This window comes from Macaca nemestrina, chromosome 5, assembly GCF_043159975.1.
Source record: "Macaca nemestrina isolate mMacNem1 chromosome 5, mMacNem.hap1, whole genome shotgun sequence".
Lineage (NCBI taxonomy): Eukaryota > Metazoa > Chordata > Mammalia > Primates > Cercopithecidae > Macaca > Macaca nemestrina.
Window position 1 is genome coordinate 124,989,825 of NC_092129.1, and position 27,925 is coordinate 125,017,749.

The 27,925-nt window shown below is 36.3% G+C and overlaps 1 long non-coding RNA gene across 1 annotated transcript in view; it reads right to left on the reverse strand.

Moving 5' to 3' along the window:
* Positions 1-23,374, reverse strand: part of LOC139363173 (uncharacterized) — a 34,576-nt gene extending 11,202 nt beyond the window's left edge. Inside the window, exon 1 of the long non-coding RNA XR_011623117.1 lies at positions 23,227-23,374. This is a non-coding gene — a long non-coding RNA (uncharacterized lncRNA). The remainder of the gene's footprint in view (positions 1-23,226) is intronic.
* Between the last annotated feature and the right edge of the window lie 4,551 nt (positions 23,375-27,925).

Consider the following 27,925-nt stretch of genomic DNA (forward strand, 5'->3'; position numbering starts at 1 on the left):
CAAAATGACCACCACAATAGAAAATTCCTTCCTCTCTTCAGAAATTTGTGTTACTCAACTAAGACAACTGAATAAATCAACTAGAATTTCTGAATCTCAACTCCAAATTCCTGGAAACAAGACTAAATTGACTCATCATATTTAGAAGTTTACCTCTAGTCTGATTGGCTATGGCCCCAGAGGAAGGGTTGTATGTACTCTTGTTAGGCCTGCCCATGTGGGTAGGTAGTGACAGTTCAGCTCTAAGGGAAAGAGGGTTGTGACTGGGCATACGCCCTAAAAATGCATCTACTAGGCTGGAGTTTTTAAAGTAAAAGACTATAAAGTTAGAGAATAGATCAATCTTGTGTTCATTTTTATGAAGAAAGCCTGGGTGTAATTAAAGGAAAAGCTCCCAAACCATTCCTAGAAAACTCCAAATGGTCCAAAAAAAGAAAAAGGAAAGGAAAAGAAAAAAGATTTCTACATCTCCTTTTCTACTATTGACTTTTTTACAAGTAGTCAGCTGAGTTCACCTAAAAAACCTTTTTGCATTACTCAATGTCTGAAAATAGCAGCAGAGAAGAACTTTTCAAAATAAGAGACTTCTCCAGTCTCTGAAAGGTATTTCTCAAAGACTTTGTTATCAGTTTCTGCTTCTGATGAGCAGTTAGACTGTTACCTTGACACTGATTCTGGGAAGTTGTGCCAATTAGAATTCTTTCATATCTTTATATCTACTGTCTACATATTTTAGTTGAGAATTAATCAGATAAGCTCTTGGAATTAAAATGTGGTCCACAGCATGAGAAAAGATTATTTCCTCATTATCGGTGGATGATCTCTCTCTCGCTCAATAAGTTAGTAGGTTTTCTGAAATGAGATACAGCTTCCAACTTTTGTCCACATTTCTGAAAGCTAGAAAAATACGTTAGTAGCTAAATCCATATGTTATCTGTAGAGGTGAGACCAGGAAATTGTGTGGAATAATGTGGCAATTTATATCAGCTTCAGCCAAAAGTAACTTGTAAAATAAGGTGAGGGAGGAAGAAAAGAACTGATAAGCATGGACAATAAAAAAAATTATATAGCATATTTTTGAGTCCTAATTTTGTAGCTATCACAACTTTTATAATTAAGTCAAACAAAATTCTTCTATTGAAAAACTTTTTTTTGAACAACTCTTGTGGTTACAAATGTTTTCTTAGAAATAAGCCTGCAACTTCCACCCCTAGGTTCTAACACAAGCATCTGTACAATCATTGCATTGAACAAGTTAAGACTCCAAAAGTGCAACAGAAAATAAATTTATTTTTACTGCCACTGCCATTAAAGCTTGCTCTGAGGAGCTGGTTCTTTTGTTTTCATGCCCCTATAAACACTTGGAAAGTCCCTATGACTTTTTTCTTTATACTTGTATGAGATATATATCTTTTTCCCCACCTGGCACTTTTGCTCCCAGTCACTCACTAGGCTACCTCTGCCGCCTCCAGGTTGAGGATAGAGAGAGAGTGGAAACAAAGATTAAGAAAGATTTCATTTTCATTGGTACTGTCATGGCAATATAAGTTTGATGCTGTCTGGTCTTAGCAGAAATTTAAAGTTGGGCTTTCTTTCAAGCCCCTTGACATCCCACCATTGTTGGATTTCTTGCAAGTACTTCCCTTGACATCCCAGACTCCTTCTTATGTGACACTCTGGGGCAAGATCCAAGACAACTCCTCCTGTGTGACCTTACCCAGCCCAGAGGAGATAACCATGCACCCTTAGCTAGACTAACTCTAAAGGAACAAGTACCAATGGTCTGATCAAATGGCATTAAGATCCCAGTGTCTGAGCAGGTTAGTGCCACTGTATCTACCTCTTTCCTCACCACAGTCACAGCCAGATAACCACAGTCTTCAGCCACGTAGATATATTTTTTGAATAAGCCAGATGGCAACTTTAAGAAAAGCAGGTCTAGCTCTCAACAGTGGTTCAGTCCACTAAAACCTCTTTCCCTGAACTTACAAAGAGAAAAAAAGTACCTTCTTTATTCCTGCCACACATGACTGGGGACAGTCAAAACACCCTAACGGTCCTCTCCAAAAAAAATCATCTTCGGGACGCCAGGTGAACCCATCTATTCCTTTGAAGAGGAAGAGCTGCTAATGGTTTCCTGACTGGATTTTGAATACCCCCTTGGAAGTCTTTCATGATGTTTTAATGCGTCACTCTCAAATGCAGAGTAGCTGGCTGCCCACACTTGGGGTGTGCAGTGGAAAGTGAAGCTGATTTAGTGTCATTTTAAATTGTGCTACCTGTGGGAGCACAGACAACATGGATAATGCTTCTTCCACAGGAAAGCCTTTTCCACGGGAAAGCCTTTTCCACAGGAAAGCCTTTCAAAGGCCCTTTGAAATGATGCTCAAGGCTCTTTAGAGTTTTCAGGTACTTCCAATCCATTATAGTATTTGAAACTCCTCTGCAAGGTAGGAAGGATGGGCACTAAATGAGGCCCACAAAGAAGCAGAACTTACTTGTTCGGCGCTCTCTGCTATAAAATTCTGACCATGAATCAAGTGCCCAACCATGAGATGAAAAAATTGTAAAGCAAGCAGAATTGTTTGATAAAATAGAATTAAAAGCCCAATTATTGAAGAAGATACCATCAGACTATGAAGAGCCCTTAGAAAACAACCCCCACCTCTCTTATGATTCCTACTGGGAAGTCCAGGTATGTATATTTTAAAAAAGCTTTCCAGGTGATTTTTTTCTGATATGTATGCTTCCTTTCTCTCTCCTTCCATTTCCTTCATCTCTAACATTCCCATTCGCTACCTCCCCAAGAATAACTGCCCTGATAGGTCTGAGAAAATAGTGGTAGTGAATTAAGACAGTTAACCAAAAACCAGTTGACACAAAACAGTATTTGCAACCCAGAAACAACTAGTTGTTTGTATACACAGCCCACACTCACCTGCCAACCTCTCAGCTTTGTCAGTCTATTAGGTTGAAAATGTGTAGCGAATTCAAGAATGGAGAAGCAAAAACAGGAAAAAAGGGCCAGAGTCCATGCTACGGCCATTTATCATGATACACTTAACTAACAAGCACTTCTTAAGTTATTTCCTCAACTCTTAAACTCCACCAAAGATAAAGAGGTAGCTGCCTATGACCTTTCTCCTGTCCTTATATTTAATTTCCTTCGGTTTTTCTCTTTCAAATTTTTTTTCCTGCCAAGTTGCAGCATTAAAAGAGATTGAGGAAAGCAATCCTAGGAAATAATTTAGGTGTAAACAATTATGTTTGACTTAGGGATTCCTTGACACACAAATCTTAACTCTTTCAGAATATTCAGAACACACAGTCATTGTAGCAAAAGACCTAGAGAAAGAATAAGAAAGAGTAGTTTAATTTGGTGTGTGTGCAATAGACAGAATATATCAAGTTATAGGAGAGGGTAGGTAAAAGATAATGATGTCAGTAATTATGCAATAAATACATAAGAATTTGGTACCTGGAAATGCAATGATGCCCAAACAAAAAATCTAAACTATGAGCCATTGGTTCTGGGACTGGGCAACAAGAAGAAACTCAAAGCCTAGGGAGTTTGTTGGTGGGAGTTTGAAGAGGGTAAAAAAAAAAAGTGTCGTGGGAAGTTTGGCAACACTGACACCTGTGGTCATGTGGAAAACAGAAAGGATGCCTAATGAATTCGGGAATCTCTTCTGGGGAGATTGCCCCGCAGAAGGTAGAAGGAGCCAACTTGCTTCTAGATGCCTATGACAACAGACTAGAGAAGACTGACAGGTTTAAAAAGGAACTATTCAGTATTCCAGAAGAATTTAGAGAAAACATGAGGAAGCTAGGACTTGCTTAGTTTGAAAGTAAAAATTATTCTTCATTCCCAGTCTCTCCCAGCAAAATATTCTCAATGAAATAGCTTCAAGGAAAAGCTCAAATCCTGAGTGCCATCAGTAAAGCACGACTCCAAGTTAAGGATCTCAAGGCATGGCTGTAAGACCATTCTGAAATATTTAAGTCCAGTAGGATTTCTAAGAATCTCTGGGGTATGCTTCATAGACCTTCTCAGTTAAGCAGCTGGGCTTTTCAGAATCATCAGGGTATTATCCCATAGCAGGTTCACAGCTGGCAAAGGTAGAGAAGGGCATATCTAATAAAGAAATATTGGTTGGCTTTTGTCTAAAGAAGTTTATTATAAAATGATGCCTAACAAACTAATAAAGTTTATAAAACACTTTCATTCACTTTAACTGAAAGAAACAGAAACAGTTCAGAATGAAAAGACATCACTGGATCCCAACCTTCTATGGGCAGGAAGCAGGCTGAGAAAACTACTCAGCTCTAAACACAGGTCACATAGAAAAGGAAGGTTAATTTTGGCAGAATCAAAAGCCCAGAGGATTGAGCCACAAGCCATGGAAAAGTCTTCCCAAGGAGCAGGACAGGGCCATAATCAAGGAACTGGCAAACATGCTTGATTAGACTTTAGAATTGCTAGGGACTAGTGACTGCTATGTGCCTGCCATTTCTTTCTGAAATGGAGTGTCCACTGGGGTTCCCCTATCTCTGAGCTACCATTGTGTATTGTGGGGGTTAGTCTTTTGAGTTCACAGTTCTTCAGATAGGAAGAAACTGTACTTGATGAACTGTGCTTAAGGATCCTTATCTGTACCTTGCCTTAATTTAAAAGATGAGATCCTGGACTTTGAGCTGATAGCAGGAGGTGGCCAGATAGTAAATATTTTAGACTTGCAGGCCATAAGGCCTCTAGTCACAATTATTCAACTCTACTGTTATAGCATGAAAGCAGCAATAGACAACATATAAATTAAAAGGCATGTCTGTGTTCCTGTAAAACTTTATGAAAATAAGTGGAAGACCATAATTTGCCAATCCCCGATGTAATGGGATGAGGTTTTGGTGATCTAGAACAAGCGTATTTTGCATATGAGTGAAATATAAATCATTTGTGACCAAAGGGTAAATTATAGAAAATTAAAGATGAACATAAATCCTTTGACACTCCTGTCTGAGAAACTAGACAGACTCTGCAACTGCTTTGACCAATTAAATACAGCAGAAGTGACATCATGCTCGCTTCCTCACCCCTAAAACACTGGCAGCTTCCACTTCCTATCTCTTGAAACTCACTCTTGGAGCCCCAAGGCCTAAGTGTAAAGCTTCTAACTACCAGCTGAAGAGACCATATGGAGAGACCTTCAGCTCATCTGGCGAGGGAAAAGGGCCCAGCAGAGTCATTGTGGTCAAGATACCAGGCAGGTGAGTAAAGCTGCCTTGAAATCTCTAGACCCTGGTAGCTACCAGTTAAAAACTACCAAGTGACCTCAGTCAACACAACATGGAGTAGAAGAATCACCCAGCCAAGATCTGTTCAAATTATCAAGCCACAAAGTCATAAGAGATGTGAAAGTAGTTGTATTTTAAGCCACTAAGTTTTGGAGTTTTTTATTGCAAGAAATAGGTCAAACATATGTATACACATACATATACATCCACCCTAATAATAGGAACAGTTTAGGGATTATGGTGAAGTTAAGTTTGGAGTTTTCTCTTGTTTTGTTTTTCACGATTTACTGTGTTCAACTTCAAAAAAACAAGCTTGAAAGTTTTCTTCCGGACCAAAGAAAAAGGGGAAAAAAAGCAATTGAGAGGAAACAGTTAAATAAAGAGATACAGCATGGCCAAAATGACCCTTAAGAGAGGGCAATTATTTTTTCAGCTCTAATAGAAGGGCCAGGCAAGGAGGCTGACACAGTAACTTTATCAGAGCCCAGAGGAAAGTTGATTAGGATCTGGCTGTGAAAATGGAGGAAAAGAGGTAGTTTTTTTAATGTTATCCAAGAATAGATGAAACTTACTCCTCTCACCTTCTGCATTTCATCATAGAGATGTGAAAAGGTCACAAGAATTGTACCCAATAGCAGCAAGATTGTATCTCCATTTTTCTGTTTCCATCCTAAATCTTAGGAAGGAATAAGTGAATATAAGAGCAAGCACATTTTCGAATTTCATCAGACTCATAGAAACAACACTTGTGTTTTGTTTTTTTCAAAATCAATTCCTTTATTTTAATAGTCTTTAAACATTGGAGTATCCCCAAAAGTAGGCCACCTGCTCTTGATCTACAAAAGGTCCCACCTCCTACCCCCAGTTTGCCATTGTTTCAAAACACAAATGCCAAACTGGAATTTCTTAGCAGACATTAAGTATTTCTCCTGTACATTATCAAGGGACACAGGCTGCCTCCTAATACATATTCTAGGGATATACTGACCATATCCAAAGTGATTTTTTTGGCAAGAGAGGCAAGCTGTTCTCTTCAGCAAAATGTCCAGGCAATCTGTACCCCACTTACTGTATTCTAATAAACCATCTAGGGCACTTGTCAAATAAGTAATTTGTATTCTAAGAGATTAAAATTTAAAAGCAAGTATTTGACCCAATTTGCAGCACCCCAATTTTTTCAAATGTTGCATTTCTTTTTTTTTTTTTTCTGTCTGCACTCGCACAGCAACAACATGAAGATTCTGTACAACAGGTGGCTTATTGATATGCCCTGGAAGTTCAAATTTCTGGTTTAATTCTCCAGAAAGAGAGAGAGGAGACATCTTAATGAAGGACAGCAGAACACATGAGAAACTAATGCAGAGAACACAATGATGCCCCAGAGGTGTCTAATACATTGTGAATTTCATTATAAATAAAATCTGATCATTTTTAGTTTCTTGTCAGATGTATCCTCTAAGCTTGTCCTTCATTCCTGCTGCAGGAAATTCTTTACTGACACTGAATTGGAGAAATGATTATTTTTCCCCAACTCATGGCTTTGTGTTTCTGGAAAGACGATTTTCAGCATGCAAATTGGATGCATCCAAAATCATTCTGATGCAAGACCAGAGCTTCACAACTCTTTACAATTTCAAAATGAGTTTGCTGCCCAAAGGAAAACACAAAACACACCAAAGCTAGAGAAAGACAGTAACATCTCTAAATAGCTTGGAAATTTCTCCCTGCCTGATGAACTGCTTTTATTATTAAAGAGTTTACTGTTTCTCCTCAAATTTGAACGGATGTTTCTTAAAATGGAGTAAATGGTGAAAAGACAAAAGTAAAGAAGCTGACAAACTGTAACCACAATAGCATTCAGCCTCAACCAACAGGAATAGAACAATAAACCTGGAAAGATGTTATTTATATAATAATAATAGTTACAATATATAATTTATATAATGATATAATGATAATAATTATTATATAATAATGATAGCTTACTACATGCCAGGCACTACTGTAAACCCATAGCATACAGTGACTCATTTAATCTTCACAACAGAAGTAACTTTTATTTCCATTCTGTAGATAAGGAAATTGAGCCACAAAAAAGTTAAGCAAATTGCCCAAAGTGTGGAGCCAGGATTTAAACACAGGCAGCTCTGGCTCTAGATTCTAGGCCCTAACCACAATACAAGAGTACCTAAAACATCCAGTTTAGGACAACTGAGAATATCCTATGGATCTGGAAGAGATTGCTAGGAATCTAGCAATCTAGATTCTGTTTCTTGGAACAGTGAGGCCAGAGAGAGACAGAATAGATACTCTGTCTTTTCTTATCTCTTCAAAACTCTTCACAGTTTCTTAAGGGTAGTGGAAAAAAAAATGTTTCTCAGGTAGGTTGGTGTCAGGGGAATGATAAAAACAGCAGCACTACCCAAAGTTCCATAAATTACTGCTGGGAATTCCACAAGAAATCCTAATAGCCTGGTTTCAACCATCTCTCCTGCTACTTTAATAGACCAAGATGTTTAAATGTATTTCTTTCAAGTTTTTATAGAAAAACTAGGGTTACAAACTATGTGTTTGCAAGAAAAAAAAAAATGAAGAACATTCCTGTGTTTTGATGGTAAATGTATTTTTGGTTGATACAGGAATTTTTGTCATTGAGAGTCAATAGGGAACTCATGAAAGTTATTCAATGTCCAACAGATCCATTGAGTTATCATATAAAAGCTGTAACTCATCAAGACAGACTAAATGTGCCAAATTGTATACTCTACTTGGGATTTTTGTCAACATGATGAACTTAGGAAGATGTCTGCCTGAATAGATACTGTTTTCATAGTTAAATAGAAATCACAAGTTACTTCAAAACAGACGCTCACGTCTGTCTTTTCACATGGCAAATGTTTTTTTCCTGGGATTTCATTTGCTTCAATTTATTATTTTTCTGGGAAGGAGAAATATGAAATCTGATTATGCATTATTAGCAATAACATTTAATTCATTTTATTTAAAAACTTTCAGTTCCTTATTTCTCTGCCTGAACTAAACTTTATTAAAGAATTTTAGAGCCTGATGAAATTTTATATAGATATTATTCATTCACCGTTGATTAAGCGTTTATTATGTGTCAGGAACAGTTCTAGGGAATGGAGTCCAAGCTCATCTCAGAGATGAGTAAAAGAGAGCCAGAGAAGGAAATTGCCAGCTACAGGTGAGACCCAAAACTAGGAGAGATGCTTAATTTTGAAGGCAAGTGTTCTCCCTCTCCTGATACTGCCTCACAAGGGTGAGACTGTACTAAGAGCTGTGTGAGACATAGAGCGTACAATAAGAACCTCCCTTCCAAAAATCTTTTAATGTAATTGTAGAAACAGAGGCCTATAAAAAGTAAGACAATACCACCAGAGGTAAGTGCCATCCAAGGCAATAATATAGAGATAAATGGTTGTGTCACAGAGGTTGATCTCACTCATTCTACTTACTCTTCCTAGATTCTTAGGGAAGAAGAGTGCACCTACTTGGGGCTAGGCGCCATGCTAGACATATCACTTATGAGATAATTTTGTTTGCACACGGATACGGAGAGGAAAATATTATTCTCAGTTTATGTTCAGGAAAATGAGATTCACAAGTAATGATATTATCTAAGGTCACACAGGTGGTGTCAGAACTGGAATTCGTCCCATGATTCTCTTACAGTCTAGCCCAAGCTCTTTCCATTTCAGGACCCCACATCCCTTTACAACACACCCATGCCAACTGGCAGTTTGCTTTCCTGGTCATAGCAGACAGAAATGGAGGTTGCAAAGCATGCTGGGAAGTGGTAGCTGCAGTGCACAGCATCTTTGGCTTCCTCTAGAAGCCACAGCAGTCTGAGAAATGGCATTAGATGCAATGGAATACTGTAGCTGGCACTGTTCTTCTGCATGCTACAATGCACAAGGCAAAAGTAAGTTTTTTTGTATTTGTGGTAATTTAAATTATTGTTCAGAAATTTTCAGTCTCCTCCCCCAACTTCCATAGGAAGAGTATCTTCATTTCATTTAGCTTGGGCTTGGCCATGTGACTCACTTTGGCCAATTCTCATTGCAGAGTTGATGTTAGCAGATTTGACACAGATTTGAAATGTGTTCCTGTGATTGGGCTTGTTCTTTTTGGCTTCCACCATCACCATGAGAAGAACATAATTCAGTTCGGGGAAGAGAGATACATAGACACCTGTCACCGGCCCCCCTTCCCACATCAACACGTAGCCAAGATCAAAAGTAAACAATGTTATTTCGAACCACTGAGATTTGGGATGGTTTTGAAGCTGCAAAAACTGATTGAGTCCCTAATTTAGGCCAATAGTCTAACTCATTGAGATTTGCCTCTCAATAACTTCTTTCACTTCAGCCATTTTATGAAACTTTGATGTTGTATCATAATTTGAGAGTCTAGGGCAGGGGTCCCCAGGACCGGTACCAGTCAGTGGTCTGTTAGGAACTGGGCTGCACAGCAGGAGGTCAGCAGTGGGTGGGTGAGCATTACTGCCGAGCTCCCCTGTCAGATCAGCGGCCGCATTCGATTCTCATAGGAGCGTGAACCCTATTGTGAACTGTGCATGCAAGGGTGCACTCCTTAGGAGAATCTAACGCCTCATGATCTGAGGTGGAACAGTTTCATAGTGAAGCCATCCCCTGACCCCCAGCACTTTGGGAGGCCAAGGCAGGAGTATTGCTTGAGTCAAAGAGTTCCGTGGAAAAATTGTCTTCCACGAAATCCATCTCGCCACCTTTGGTGCCGAAAAGGTTGGGGAGTGCTGGTTTAAGGTACCTTAGGTTCTAGGCCACTCTTCCCAGATACTAACCTCACCACAAAGGTTGTTTCAAAGTAAATGAAAGAGAGAAAGACAGAGACAGAGACAGGGAGAGAGAGAATAATCAAACTGAAGGTGAGGTCAGTGGTGGGTTTTGTATATATGCTTACACATAGTTTTAACAAAAAACTACAGCATCTACACAAATAATGTCGGTCTCGTTTTTGTGATTATGCCCTTTGACCATTTTAGGAACCACATTTGCTGATTTCTAACCTATTTATTATGCTCCTGTGTTGGAAACATTCAATTGATGTAGAGCTTTCTTTGTCTTAAGGAACTCTTGCATTCCTTGCATTTATAAAACCCAGTTCTACTAGAGAACTCTCTATTTTTCCCGTGGTCCTTGGATGGATTTTAAAAGAGAAAGAAAGTCACTTACTAGTCAATGCATGATGTAGGGATATCCAGGAAACATCTGGGACAATTATTTTCCTGTTTTGCTTCATTTTATTGTCCTTTTCCAATCTGATGTTATTTCTCCAAAATAGCTACAGAAAATTCTATTTTCCTCACATAATGGTAAATAAAATGAACCACAAAATGTACTTATTTTAATTTTTGTTAGAATTCTATTAGATTTGTCTATGTTTTCAATCCATATTATAATTTTATAATTTTTTAAATCGATGTACATAGAATAAATCATTACTTGACACCTCCCCCTTCCTCTTTTGGATGGAGAACTGCTTAAGCACAGTCTTTATGTGACTTTCATGGTTAGAGCTCATGCTTGTAACTATGAAGAATTAAAAAATCATTTGGGAACCATCTTTTCCAATTATAGCTTTGGTAATTCTCTGAGAGCAAATATTACAAGACAGCAGAAGAACAAGCAAAACACGAAAACAAAAATGTGATGAAGATATTAATAATGTAGGCCCTCTTCACAGCCACTCACCAATTTCTCCTCATCTAACAGTGCACTATTTCCTTTTGTTAGCTATTTCTTGCCATTAATCCTTCTATAATTGCCAATATTTCACTCCAATCTTTCAACCTTGCCAGGCAACAACTGTAAGTGCTTTAATGCTTGTATTGTGCACAGCCAGCTCAACAGACCAATATCAGCCTGCTTTTCGCACATACAGAACTCCATAGGAGTTATGCTATAGCAATTCTATATTTTCTTAAAAACTATAGGTGTTAAACTATAGGGAAGAAAAAGTTAAAAATTTCCAGAATGCTCCCTCCTCATTCTTTACTTTTTCTTCATACTGAGCAATATTTATCCTTTCTAAACTATAATACCTGGCTCATCATCAAAATGTTTTCTAAATCCTAAAAAATTATTAAATTTGTATAAGATCCTTCAAAAAATTAAAACCTATTAAACAAACAAACAAACAAACAAACAAACAAAAAAACCCAGGCCAGGTACAGTAACTCATGCCTATAATCCCAGCACTTTGAGAGGCCAAGGCAGTAGGATCACTTGAGCCAAGGAGTTCAAGACCAGCCTAGGCAACAAAGCAAGAACCCATGTCTACAAAAAATTGAAAAAAATCAGCCAGGTATGGTGGCACGTACCTATAGTCCCAGCTACTTGGGAGGCTGGGGTGGGAAGATCAGTTGAGCCCAGGGGTTTGAGGTTGCAGTGACCTATGATTGCACCACTGCACTCCAGTATGGGTGACAGAGTGAGATATATATATATATATGTTTATGTGTTTCGAAGTCAAAAGACCTTGGCTGGCATCATTGATCTACTCAAAGTTTTAATCTTGGGCAAGGCACTTATCTTTTCTAAACACTAGTTTTCTCATTTATAATAAAAAGATAACATCACTCATGACAAAATCAGAGAATCGCTGGGAATACGAAATTATAGAATATCAGGATTAATGTAATTGATGTTTAAATGGTATCAGAAATTGTTAAAAATCAGTTTAAAATAACAGTAAAAAATAAAAAGGAATAATGATTAACTCAAATTTAGTGATACTCGATACTGAGATACCCCATTATTTTGACTATTTAATAGCAACAGTGAGGATGGTTTAATAAGTATACTGAGTCTTATTACAGAGTCTTAGAGTGCCTTCTCTGAAATATCTTTATAGGATACTGTGGTAGGCTGAGAAATGACCCTCAAAAAGATACCCATGTCCTAATCCCTGGAAGCTGTGAATGTTACCTTTATGACCAAAATTGGTCTTTGCAGAAATGATTAAGTTAAATATATTGAGATAAGGAGATTATTCTGAATTATCTGGGTGGGTCCTACATATAATCACAAGTATCCTTATAAGAAGGAGGCAAAGGGAGACTTTACACACATGGGAGAGGAACAGGCAATGTGACCATGGAGACAGAGCTGGGACTGATGCCTCTACAAGCCAAGGAATGTTGACAGTCACCAGAAGCTAGAAGAGGCAAGAAATGAACTCTCCTCTAGAGTACCCAAATGGAGTGTGGCCCTGTTGACACCTTGATTTCAGCCCTGGGAAACTGATTGCAGACTTCTGACATCCATTTGTATAAGAGAATAAATATGTATTATTTTAAGACACTAAATTTGTGGTAATTTGTTATAGGTGGCTTAGGAAACTAACATAAGCACTTTAGCCTACAGTTACTAGATACCCTTGGATAGGAGGCAAGACAGACATGCTTTATATAACACTTTGTTTCATAATAAATAAGTTATGTAAAGCAACAGGCATAGAGTAGCTGCTTATAAAATAAGCATCTTTGTTCTTACATTCTGTTGCAAAGTACAAGTACATAGTACTGTCAAATGGCAACCTTTTATTGAGAATTTACTATATGCCAAATAACATTTAGATGTCTATTTTTGTACATTAACTTTATTTCATCTTCACAATAACCCTCTAATCACATTTTTCAGATGAAGATACCAAGAAACTGTAGGTTATATAACCTGCCCAGGTTGCACAGTAATTGCCAAACTCAGGACTTCTCCTGCAGGCAGTCTGACCCAGAGTCTATTTTTTATCCATTAAACAACACTGTGTCTCAATGTAACAGAACAAGATACAAATGTGATTTTCAAGGAAGTTATATTCAAGAAGCACCAAGACAACAATGCAGATATACCATCAACTTATATAATATGCTCAGTTGTCTGCAAATATATATATATATGCAAGCTTCTTTTAGAGACTCATTCTGTCCAGAGCAATGTAACAGTGCAGTGGTGACAGCTTCTAGTCACAAGATATACTTTATGTGTCTGCCCTGCCTCTCCCAGGAAGTGCAAAGACAGAGATAGTGGATCTGTCCAGAACTCCACATGACCTATTTTACAGCCCTAATTAATGTGGACTAAAGCCTGTCCCTTGTCAGTGTAGTCAAGTATGTCTTTCACTCATCCCATCAACAAATAGTTATTGAGTGTCAACCACACCAAGAGGACAGTCTTAGCATTGCTGCCAGTGGTGCAAAGGTAAAGGATACATACCTCTGGCCCTGAAGGAATTCACAATGTAGCAAGAGATCCAGGCTGCCATTTTTTGTTTCCAAAGCACTCCATGACCCAGTACTGTTCCACTAGGGTCTCACTGCTTACCATAAACCATAGTAAGATACGTATTTAGTGCTGTTTGAATTATTATTTGTATGCATTGCTGAAGGTTTTATTTCCATCATAAACAGAGTTTTTCCTTGGAATATTTAGAATGATATTTTAAGGATAGCTGTTCTAGGGCATTCTGTATTCTATAGTCCTATTTTGTATTCTGCCCTATAGGCACTGAGCTATAAAAGTGACCCTGTGAAAATCAAAAATGCATGTCATCCTATTCACACACAAGTCAAGAACTGAGTTCAGAATTCTGTTCCTCCTGAAAGACTTGGGGACATCAGAAGCATCCAAAACAGAATTTTCTCCTGCACTGTCCTAAGTCTTCAGATCCTGAGATAATAACAGAAACTTGCTGTATTTTTCCCATGTAAAAGAGAGAAGACGAACATCTGAATTTTTTCCCCAGACATTCTGATTCCTTTTTCTCTCAGAGCAATGTCAGAAAACCTTGACCTGTTTTTGAAACAGACTGCATCAGTCAAGATCTTGTTTCACTTAATATGTAGAAACAGCCCATCCTAAGCCTGGAGAGAAGAAAAATGCATTTCACCTCTGTAGGTCACCTTTTATTCCAACTTTAGAAACATCACCTAAAAAGCTCTAAAATATTAAGAGAAATTAAGAAAATTACTGCATATAATTTTCATGAAATTTAAGAATCTGTTCTTTGAACTATGGTTCTAATTTTCAAAATATTAAAACATACGAATTTGTGAACGCCAACACAAATGTTTTCACCTCACAAATACTGCACACGCAAACATAAAATTTTTAATTGGGAGATTCTGTCATCTAGACTGCACTGTAGACAAATTCTAGAAGCAGCAGCCTTTCTTGGTGGACTGCTGTGAATTTCTCATATTTAAGGACCAGTATTCACAGTTTCCTATTGTGTGCCATAAGTGGATATACACAACAAATGAATAAAATGCAATTTGTGTATCTGTCCACAAAAACAATTACAGAACACTATATGAAAGACACAGTGCTCAGTGACTTCCATATACAATAGTTCATTTATAAGATGAACACATAAACAAATTTAGGCCTTTATTCAAACTCCTACAATGTGTCAGGCATCATTGTAGGTACTTTAAACATATTATTTTCAACTCCCCCATATTATAGAGATAGATACTATGATCCCCAATTTACAGACAGAATTCTGGAAGGTTACATTGTAAGTATATTGTAGGATTAGAACTTCATTCTACGATTCCAAAGCTCTTGCTTTCTCTCAGTATAAAACCATAGGTAAGATGTGACTAGCAGTGAATGGGTCCTACAATATCTATCTAGAAGTCTCTTCAAAATTTGCCAAAGTCCTACAAACCCAAATGAAACTCGTAGAGTGGAAGGGAAGGCAGTGGAAGTATACCAATTTCAATGTTTATAGATGATAAACAAGATAGACCAGATGTTATGTGTACTGAGGCAACACTAACTTTTTCTAAAACTACTTGGGACTGGTTGAGAGATATTGTGGTCAATGGGCCAGGATAGTACGAAACCCAAGTCAATTCAAAACCTCATATACATAGCCACACATGCCCATACACATTCTGTACATTGGCACATATAAACATATGTATTTATGGCCCATCCTTTTCAAAACTAGACTAGGAATAACTAGCAACAGAGATGACAGGAAATACATGAAAGAAAACATAATAATTTCTTTCTCCACCCTATGGCCCATAGCTACTTATCCTGGAAGAATCCCTTGAAACCTTGAACACAGAGGTACAGAAATCCTTATCTCCTAGTTTACCACAAACTACCACAGAAATGACTGGTGTTTTTCAGGGCCAGTAAGAGAAATACATGGTAACTCTTCTCACGTGAATGGTATGAAAATGAGTTTGTTCACAACTTCTGTGATGTATTCATACAACCTTTTTCACTTCATCTGTAAATACAATTATCTATATCAGAATATAGATATAAAGATTCATTGAGGTACTAATATATGCAAGAGTAACAGGCCCAGTATCTTGTGTATGATAGTTGTTTAATAAATTAAGATATAGTACCTGCAAGTACTTTACAATTCTTCAGTGATTCTCAGTATTTGCCTAAATTTCAAAGGCCTAATCAGCCTTATAAGAAAGAAGCACTATATCGAAATATGATTTTGGAGGCGATGGAAATGTTACAGGATCTCTGAGGTGTCGATTTTTCTGACCGGAAAACTCTGTGGCCACACGGCCTTTGCCCAAGTTCTTGTCCTGTGTCCAGGAAGAATGAGGTACACAGACAAGTGAAGGGTGAAGAAGAGTTTCATTTAGTGTTAGAACAGCTCAGAGAAGTGAATAGCTTCTCTCTGTAGGCAGGTTGTCCAGTCGAGTGTTCAGTTCTTAGCAAAGAGGACGCCCTGGAGAGAGTGGATTCTCTCCACAAGCAAGTCATTCCCACATCTCAGCAGGTCTCTGAAGCTCTCAACAGAGAGGGTAGCTCTTCTCTTCCTGGCAGGTCCTCTCTGCAGCTCTCAGCAGAGAGTGTACTTTTCTCTGCAGCTGGTCATGGCATTGTCTCCAGCTCTCAGCAGAGAGGGTACTCCTCTCTGCAGCTGGTCATCAGGTCCCATGTCTCCCTTTGTCCTCTGGCCATCCTTTGCCCTGCTCTGGCTGAGCCCAGGGCTTTTATGGACCTCAGAGGGGAGGAAGTGCATGCTAATTAGTCCATGGGCGGCCATGGATATGCCCAGAACAGGCACCATGAGTCCTCATTCTGGTCCACAGGACTGGCAGCCTGTTCCCCAGCCTTCAGGGGCTCCCTGGCCCAACCGTGGGGCCTTACTGAGGACCCACATGCCTACGGTCCCAACTACTTGAGAGGCTAAGGAGAGAGGATCGCTTGAGTTCTGGAGGTCAAGGGTGCATTGAGCCATGATTGCCAGCACTGCACTCCAGCCTGGGTGGCAACGCAAGACCCCGTCTCAAAAAATAAAAATAAAAAATAAAAATATTACCTATTCTCACCAGGCATTTTACTCACATGCTCTCAAATTCTAACAGAAACCCTGTAAGCTAATATTATTATGTCCATATTATAGCTGCTTAAATTAAGGCTAGAAAAATATAAGTCCAGGTCACATGAACTGCTAAGAAACAGAGCCTGAATCTGATGACAGATCCAAGCGTATTTCAACACACTACATTGCCTCTCTACAAAAGGAGAGCTCACATTCTCATAATTTGGTAATACTGATCAACTTCACTATTACCATCTGACAAGACTTGAGGGCCTACTGGTCATCAACAAAACAGAGCACAGAGAAGCAGCTCCTTAAAGAACATAGACTAGCTGAACAGCATAAAGAGATGATTAATACTTCAAGACAACATATATTACTGCTTAAGGAGTAATACCAACAAAGGTTACTGGAGTTTTTGAGGACTATCATGATCAGAATAAAGCACATTAGAAAGACAATCTTATTAGCACCCATTCAAATGATGTTGTAGAACAGTTTCTTAACCTTGATAATATTGATATTTGGGACTGATTAATTCTTTGTTGTAGGGGCTGTACTGTGTATCGTAGGCTTAGCAGTATCCCTAGCCTCTACCTACTAAATTCCAGTGTCACTGCTCATTAATGACTATCAAAAAACTGTCCCCAGATATTGCCAAAGGTCCCGTGGGAGAGCAAAATCATCCTAGTTGAAAACGTGTTATAGAAAAATATTTAAAGATATGCAAGGTTTTTTACAATATTTTAAGTAAAATAAATTTTAAATATTTTAATAAATATTATAAAATAGATAAAATATTATTTTAAATAAAACATAGTTATAAAATATATTATCTGGTCTAATTTCATTTTTGAAAAATATATACATTTATAAAAAATAGAACTTTAAGAATATCAAAATGTGAAAGTGATCATCAGCCTAGTGGTGGGATCATCAGTAATTTTTCTTTCTTCATTGTGTATTTTCTAGTTTTTTCCCATTTACTACAATAAATATAAATTTCTTTTGCAGCATATTGTGACAGTCTAGGAGTTTTAGAAATTTATTTATTTTAAAAATCTGCTTAGGAAAACATCTAATTCTAGAAAAGCAAAAATAAAGAAAAAAATGAAATAAAAATATTCCCTCACAAATTTAAACTCCAGGTTTGTGAATCACACAGATTTTCAATCTTAATTTCTTCTACCTTTGTGGTCTGGGGAACTCTAATCTGAGAAATTATTAATACCACAAAAATTCATCCTGAATCAGTGGTGTCCCTGGATCATATAGCAAAAAAAAAAAAAAAAAAAAAAAGGCCAAACTGCTCTGGAGGAATTCTTCCACATTCTAGGCTTTAGGGAAGGGGTACTTTCTACCAAAGGAAAAAAAAAAAAGGCAACATATCTTCAAAAATGAGTCACAGTAACTTGGGGATAAATCGACCCTGAGAAAGAGTCAATAGACACAAACAGGAATGTGAAATAACTGAAAGAGAACATAAATGCACATGTTTAAAGTGATAAGAGAAGGAATTAATTGCACTATCCCAAAAGGTAAGACATTATGAAAATAGGTAATCAGTAACTATCTGAAAATCAATGGAGCTTTGAGAAATGAAACCTATGGTTGAAAAGAAAATTAGAGAACTGAAAAATAAATCTGAGAAAATTACTCTAGTCCAGAGACAGAAATCGTGAAAAAAAAAAAAAAGTTAAAAATCATGGAAAACCAACGAAGAGTTCAATATTTTTTAAATAAGTTTCCAAAAGATAATTGAAAGAACAGGGAGAGACAATTTAAAAAGACAATAGTGAAAAATTTTCAGAATTGATTACATCCAAGAATTCTCAGCTTTAAGAAACCTAAGGTAAATAGGTTAAAACTCGACAGCCTCACATATAGCAGTGAATTGAAATACTATGAAATAGACAACTAGACTGATAACTGATTTCACAAAATCACAGTAAAGATTGGAAGTCAATGGGGAAATAATTTCAAAATGTTATGGAAAATAATTGTCAACCAAGTATTTTACTCTCAGATAAATATTATTCAACAGGGAGTACACATTTTTAAAAATTGATACAGAGAGGATTCACAAGGAGTCACAATTAATTACTTTTGCTGAAAGAACTACTAAAAATGTACTTTCAAAGGAAGGGAGCTAAGCTAAAATGAATGAATGAGATGCAAAATGCAAAGATGAGCAATAAAATGGGTAAATGTGCAGCTAAATCTAAACAGATACCACAGTGTAGAACAATAATAAAAATAAATAATCTGAAGGAATATAAACAAGAGGGAACTAAAACAGTGGCTCATTTCTCTCTTGGAAAACATATACAATTATTTATATCTAAAATGTTTGGAATTTGTTTTAAAATAAAGAAGAAATTATTTTACTTAAAGAATACATGAAAGGGATGAGGGGGGATGAAGAGGTATAGATGAAACAGGATGGGACTTTACAAGTAGTTATTGAAGCCGAGTGAAGGGTACATAGTGTTTATTATATGTTTCTCTATGCTTTTGTGAGTAGATGTGAAATTCCATTAGGAAAAGTTTAAAATAAAATACTGAAAGCAATAATATATAAAACAGAAAGGAGGATTCAAGTTCAAGAATTTTCTGCCTGGATATGTTTTGGGAGGAGTAGAGAAGTAGTGATTTCCTTTAGCCTGTCAAATCAAGAATGGTATGTTATATATTTAAGGGTAATTACTAAGTAAATAAATATAAAATAGATAATTTTCAAAATAATAAAGGGGAAAAAAGAGAATAAAGAAGAGTAATCACTACAGTAGAAGGTAGAGGTGCAGGGAATAGAAAAAAAACAAAAGAATGATACATAGAAAGTACAAAACAAGACGATAGAAATAAATAACACTAATAATTATAAATGCAAATAGATTAACCCAGTAGAATTTATAAGATTTGAGTATGGATTTTAAAAATAAAATTCAGCTATGAGCCAGGGAGGCCATAGAAAGGTTGAAAACAAAAGGCAAATACTTAGCAGCATTAATATAATTTAGAATAGATTTTAAGGCAAAACAAATTAATAAAGATACAATAGGACATAACACAGTGAGCAAAAAAGTTGTTTGAACCAAAAACTTAAAATTATTCTTGACATTTTGCTCTTTGACATTATAAATCCAAACCATCAGCAAATTATTTTGGCTCTGTCTTCAAAAGAAATTCCCAGAGCCAGAGCATTTTTCACTACCTCCACCTCTATCTATCATTTTGGTCCAAGCCATTGTCTTTCCCCTCTATTATGACAATAGCCCCTAATGGTCTCCTACTACCACCCTTGTTCTCCTTCAGGCTGTTCCTAACACAGCAGCCAGAGTGATCCTGTCCAAACAGAAGCTATATCATATCACTCCTCTGCTCAAAACCTCCCAATGGATTCTCATTTCACTCAAAATAAGAATCCAAAGGCATTCAGATAGCTCTCAAGGCCCTACTCAGTTTATTTGTCCCATTACCTCTATGACTTGTCTCTTACTGCTTTCTCTCACACTTAACCAAATCTAACCACACTGGCTCCTTTTCTTAGAACATGTCATCCAGGGCATTTGCACTTGTGGTGCCGTCTGCCTAGAATCTTCTTCCTTCAGGTATCTGCAGGTACCTGCTTCAAGCCTTTGCTGAAATGTCTCCTTTTAAGTGTGAGGTCTTCACCAGTCTCCCTATTTAAAATTGCAAGTATCTCGCTCTAACATACTCTGTGACCATTCCCAGCAATTTTTCTGCATTGTACACTGAACCCCATCTAAAAAATACATACACATATAAGTAAACATATGTACATGCGTTTGTATGCATACAAGCATATAGGTACTTACATATGCATATGTATGTGTACATGCATATGTATATGTGTATATGCATATGTATACACACACACATATATCTTATGTTGTTTATCTTTCTTCAATCAATAGAATGCAGGGCCCATGTAAACAGATTTTTCTTTCTTTTGCTCATTGCTATGTCCCTAGTCCCTTAAAAATAAATGTGTGATACTCAATAGAATGTGTTAAGTGAATGAGGGAATTTGTTCATTCCTAGAAAATACAATGCTTTTGAGCTTATATGTACCTAACAGCAAACAGAGTCATTACATATTCATGGTAAAATTTAAAAGAATTACAAAGAGGAAATATTTGGAAATTTTAAAACATAGCTCAAAGAAAGACATCATAATGAGTGGTAGAAAAAATTAGGGCAGGTAAGACTGAAATATATTAAAATTGGTAACAAACACATAGTCATCTGATTTATAACAAAGGTACCAATTCAACTCAGTTAGAAAGGGTGGTATTTCCAATAAATGATGCTGAAGCAATTAGTTATAATTATAAATATTATAATCATGGACAAAAATTAAATTGGAAATAGTTGTACTCCTAAGTGTGAAAGCCAAAACGATCACATTTCTAAGAGAAACATAAGAGAATATATTCTTAATTTGGAGATAGATAAAAATTTCTTAAGACATAAAATGTACTAGTAATAACAGAAAAAATTGATACATTTGACTTCATTAAATAAAGAACATCTGTTCACCAAAAGATATCATTAAGAAGGTAAAAAAAAGACTATAAAAAGACTAACTGCATACTGGGAAGAATACTTCCATCAAACAAATGATTTGTATCCTACAAATCAATTATATTTGTACCCATCATGATATTTTCAATTATCTAAAAAGCAGAAAATACAATTTTAAAAGAGGGAGAAAATTTCAGTAGGCACTCTACAGGAAAGAATGTCAATACACTATTTAGCCAATAAACATATGAAATGGTACTCAAACGTCATTAGTAATCAAAGAAATGCAAATTAAAATGACAAGGGGATTTCACACACCCACCAAAATGTCTAAAATTTAAAAGACTGACAGCACCCAATGTTGGCAAGGATGAAAAACAGCTGTAACACTCTTTGATTGTGGAATGAAATGTAAATTGGTATGAGTACTTTGAAAAACAGTTTGGCAGTATCTCTTAACTAAACATTTATGTATTCTCTTCCCCGAGCAATTCTGCTCTTGAGTATATACCCAAGGGAAACAAATAAACAGTGAGATTGCCTATATAAGAATATCTATGAAAATCTATTGACAAATTAGCAGAATTAATAATAGAGTATGGCATATTTTATGGATTCAAGATCATAATCAAAAAGCAAATATATTTCTATCATTAATAAATGCTTTAAAAAGTATTTAAAAGCTACCATTTACAATAAAACATATCTAAAATATTGGTTTTTATGTATCCAACATAAATACTATTAGGTAACTATAAATAAATCTGAACATGTGAGGAAAGTATAAGAACTTTATTACTGAAGAATGTAAATAAGACCTAAATTAATTTAAAAAATGCCATATCAAAAACAACACTTAAAGATGGCCAGTCTCTGCCAACAAATCTATAGATTCAATGCTATAAATTCAAAAGACTCTTTCCCAAAGTTTGGTTACCTATGGCTAAAATTCATCAGAGGAAAAGGTCAAGACTAGGCAAGACAATTTTGAAGAGAAGTAATTAAAAGGCCATCACCCACAACATATTAAAGTGTTCCATAACGCTACATACAGTAAGTTAAATAGTGTGGCATCAGCACAGTAATAACTTCCAATATACTCATAGATCTGGTTTCAAGCTTTTATAAACATGTTAAATAAGATTCATTCATAGCTAAGTAATGTCTCAATAAACACACAACTTCATCAGTAATCAGTAAAATACAAACCAAGGAGAAACTATTTTAAACCCATTTGGTTGGAGAAAAATTGTTAATTCAATAACCCAAATCAGTACCAGAGATGTTAGGAAATGTTTTCATGTATACACAAACGCTGAGGTGCTAAAATTAATACAATTTGATTTATAAAGCAATTTGACAATACCTATAAAAGTTGAATGTGGGCATATCCTGTGAATCAACAATTCCACTCTTGTACATACCCACAAGATGAGGAAAACACAGATGTTCATTGGAAGACTACTGGCAAAATGTGGAAACAATCTAACCGTCCCTCAGTAGAAAAACATTTGAATAAACCGGCATGTCTGTTTAATGAATATTGTGCAGTAATTTAAATGAATGCAGTATCTACATGGATAAATCTTTAAAAATAATATTAAGGGTGAATAAAAGCAAACTGCAAAAAAGATATACAACACTGTTTATGTCCATTTTTTAAACCTGTAAAATAAAGCAAATATTGCTTTGAGATGCATAAATATATACAATAAATACTAAGTAACAATCATAGGAATGCTACATATCAAATTCAGGAGAGAGGCTAACCTGAGAAGAGAAGGTCAGGAAGGCATGGAATGGCTGGGCTTTAGTCATATAATGTATTATTTTATTTTTATAAAAAGAGAAATGTTGGCCAGGTGCAGTGGTTCAAGCCTGTAATCCCAGCACTTTGGGAGGCCGAGACGGGCAGATCACGAGGTCAGGAGATCGAGACCATCCTGGCTAACATGGTGAAACCCCGTCTCTACTAAAAAATACAAAAAACTAGCCGGGCGAGTTGGCCGGCGCCTGTAGTCCCAACTACTCGGGAGGCTGAGGCAGGAGAATGGCGTAAACCCGGGAGGTGGAGCTTGCAGTGAGCTGAGATCCAGCCACTGCACTCCAGCCTGGGCAACAGAGCGAGACTCCGTCTCAAAAAAAAAAAAAAGAGAGAGAGAAATATTAAGCAAATTTGGCAAAAAAAAAAAAAAAAGGTATATAATCTTCGTAATGAATACATGGATTGTTATATAATTTTCCATAGGTCTCCATTGTGTTTGAAATACCTTATAATTTAAATACTTTGAGTAGTACATAGAATCATCTTTGGCTTAAAAAAAAGTGTTTGTCATCAGTAGCTATCCCACTGCACAATTACATAGTGCTTTACCAAAATTTCAAAGGGAAACAGTTTATTCTCTTGTCTGTCAAACTAAGGCTTGTGTGTTTGAATCCTGTTTTGGATCCCAGGAATCTGCACCCTCTCTCTGCCTGACCACTCAGTCTTCCCCTCTTGTATCAGGTTTCTGTGTTTCATTCATTGATGTGAGAACATGACAAGAGCAGCCAGATCTTAAATTCGCTTCTTAACAACAAAGCACATTGTTGTTTTGTTTTGTTAAATAAAGCACTGAATCCATTTAGGAAATTACAGCATGATGAGTCATATCTACACAATCACACTAAGTATCTCTATACAAGGCTTCTAGTCCAAGTATCCTCCAAAACTCCAATCTTTTCACCAGCTGCTATTAAAGATAACCTTCGCTTCCTTTTTAACTGGAAATAAAAGGTTAAAAAAAAAAATAGCACCCAGATGCTCACTGCTGTCTTCATATAGCATCACCTAGATGCTAATTCTGTTTTATCTTAGAAAGCAATCTTTCTAAACCGAGAGTTTTCTAAGATTGTGACAGTCATTGAGTTAAATATTTGAGCTGTTTGGCACTAAGGAATCACTACTAACTACAAAAAAAGGAAAATTTACCATTTGTCAAATGACGCAATAAAGGGTCCAAACTCCTAACAAGAGATTTGGATTAGGAAAATACTGAATAATAGATCTGAACCTGATCAGTCATAAGTGACCTACTCAAGAGAAACAAATGCGTATTTAAGATTTCATCATATTTCTATATTTAACAGAAAATCAGTTTAGCAGTTAATATTATCAATGGAGGATATTTAAGTAAAGAAAAGAAATAAAACAGATACATTTAACTGGGTTTCTTATTACATCAACTTGAAGCATTTATTTAAATTTTGTCTACCCAGTATACCCAAATTGATTATTTTAATTAAACAGCTTATTTAAAAATTTAAAGTTGGCCAAATACTTGAATTAACTTATTGTTTGTGTGGAATTGCTTGAGTTTTCTTTTCCTTTTTTCTGTTAAACACTAAACACTGAATAGAACAAATTGACAGCACAGTAGGTGAACAAAACATTTGCCTTTCTTTGTAGCAGGCTTATAGAGTATGATACAGTATGACCTATGTTTGCTTATGTTCTCTGCTAGCTTTCTAAATCAGTTCAGGATGTGCATTTTTGGATGAATGTCCCATATTAAAATCTCTCTTTTTGTACTACATAACTTCCAAAGGGCTTGCACAACCCATCAAATACCAACACCTTTCTTAAAAATTCAATTTCATAAAAACAAACAAATAAAACAACAAAGCCTTCAGCACTTGCCTCTTAGACCTTTGCTGAATAAAAATTTGGCCTTAAAAATCATTATGCATGTTTACTACCTAAATCTGACTAATCCACAAATTATACAATTCAGTTTTTAGGTTTTTAAAAGAAATTATCCAACTGGTGAATTGGGTAAAAAGCAAGAATTATTATAGCAAGGCCAGAAGCTGCTTTAAAAATAAAACTTTCTAAGCTAAGTGAAATGCTGTTTGTATAATACGTATAGAAAAGAATTGTCACAGAATAATTATATTTTCTATTAGTTTTGGTTTGGATTTACATTTATAAATCAATAATAGCTACTGGATTTGTTCCAACATTGTGCTGGTATGATTTTTTTTATCCCTTCATAATTGCTAGAGGAACTTATACCTGGCAATCCACCTTCATTGCTCTGTGTTATTCTGCAAAATTCAATAAGCTTTCTCCAAAATTTTTTTCTTTTTCTTAAATTCCCCAGGTAATACAAACATAGCTTTTTACCCAATAAAAGAGATAGTAATGAATTTGTTTTTTCTGGCTTTGCAATCCACTGAAATCCCTGCACTTCATTTCATTGTCTAAAACTGTTCACTGCTATGATTTCTGTAAATAGAAAGCAAAGAACACATTTTAAAAATGTGCTTAACCTTGAATGAAATACCTAAAGCATATCCTTCATTTTTGGTATTAAGAGAAATTAGGAGGAGAGAGAGAAAGGGAAGAAGCACAGTTACAGTTACTTGAATACCTACATTCTAAACAAATTAAAATAAGTCATTTACCTGAAGTTCACTTATAGGAACTTAATATACTCACTACCTCTATTCCTTTATCTCTCTTTTATTTCCTCTGATTTAGAATTGACTTAATTTATAAGAAAATCAGCAAGCATTTGGCCAAGAAATTAGGCTGCAGGGAAATTTTCTTAGGTCTATAAAAGATTCTGTACAGGTTGAGACAGTGGACAGACACACGTAACAAGACAACGAGAAAAATAAGACAGTTTAGGAAAGGAATCAAATAATGAGAGGCACAATGTATAATTAGGATTAAAATAAATCTTGCATGTAAAACATTCAACCTTTGTTATACAGTTAAGTGTTCAATAAACAGCTTAATGGAGTGCAAATCAGAGATCAGGTCTAAAAAGGTCAATTTGGGACTTAAATTTAAAAATTTGAACATCTCCTAAATTCTCAACAGAGAGTCTACAGAGATTAACATCAGAAGGCTGGAACTAATCAAGTTTAAACTGTATCAAAGAAAAAAAGCAAGAAGTCAAGCCAGAAAAATAGAAAAAAATAATTCTTGCCTTTCATGCCCTTGAATAAAATGGATGTGATGGGACTAATGGTAGACTTTTTTTTTTTTTAATTCTGAGAATTAAAATGCAATGTGGTGAGAGACTGATGAGTCAGCAATGGAGTTTTAATTGGAAAATACCAAAAGCCACTCAGAATGGATGCAGAAATTTGAAGTCCTCGAATGTCTACTCATGGGTGAAACTATATTAAAAATCGAATGGGATAGCCAAGTATACCAAGAACCACGTAAACTTTGGTGGGAAAATTTGGAATAAAGATTAAGAGGAGGAACCAATTAGAGTGAAGATATATTATCTTGAGCTGAAATACAGGAAGATATCTGACTTTCCTAGCTAGCCACATAAAACTGAAAAAAAAAAAAAAAAAACAGAGACTGGCTTAGGTCCACTTAGCCTGTGGAAGCAGGAAGTCGCAATTGCATAGGTTTGTGACTCCCCAATTAAAACATGGCACACTGATTATCTAGTCAATTAAATTAGCAATTACTCCTTCCTATAAATAGTTGGAAAATTTACTGTGAAAAGAGGCAAGCCTGGTGTGGGGAAAAGGACAGATGACATCAGGATTACTGTCTCACTCTTGTCCCCTCATCCAACTATTATCTAGGATGATTTTAGTGTTCAAGAAGAACCATAGCCTCACAACTACTTAATCTTCTCAACTTTCAAATCCAACCATCTTAACTTACCTCCATATCAGTGACCCTTTTGCCAGTGTCACATGTTTAAGAAGTCATCAATAGGAGCATTCCACCTTTGAAATTCCTAACACCAATCGTTTTCTCTGTGAACCTCCTGCCCTGGCTCTCAGCTTGTGCACTCCCTCATGCTTGCACTAGCTCTCAATCTCTCCGTCCCTCCCTTCTCTCTTCTCTTCTCTCTCTCTGTCTCTTTCTTCCCATCCCAAGATAGCTATTCAACTGTATTCAGCTCTTCCAGATCCTTGACCATTTCATTTCATCTATAAACTGGCATTAGACAAAGTGATAGAGAACAGGGGTAGTGATAAAGAATAAGGATCTAAATAGCCAACACTGTCCCACAGGTACCACCAAGTCAACATGTACAAAATCAAAGTCATCATTTGCTCCCTTAACTTGCTTCTCTTCCTGGTTTTTCTATCAGTGCTATGTTCTACCATCAATTTCATAGTGTATGACAGAAACCTTAATGCAGAGCTTCTCAACCTCGGCACCATTGACAGTTTGGGCTGGATAATTTTTACTGTAGGGATTGAACTTGTCTCCTGCCCACTCGCTGCCAGTAACAAGTAACACTACCCCATCCTCTAGTTGTGACAACCAGGATGTCTCCATTCATTGCCAAATATCCACTGAGGTTGTGGGATAGGAATCATCATCAGCTAAGAACAATTGGCTTAAAACCATCCTTTTTTCTTCTGCCTTGTATATGCACCATTGCATCAATGAACCCTAATTCATATTTTCTCTAATAATAATAAAAACCATTTATTGAATAAATCCTATACGTTGGGCATTGTGTCGGGTCTTTTAAATACAGTATCTCATAAATTTCTACATTCTAGGAAGGTTGGAGTGATTATCGTGCCCATTTTAAATATGAGGAAACAGCTTGGAGGGGTTCAGTCACTTGTCCAAGGCCACACAGTTAATTTTTAATCAAGAAAGAATTTGAACTCAGGTCTATTCCACTTGGGAGTCTGTGTAATTTCCCTCCATGCTGCACTGACTCCTTTTTATCTC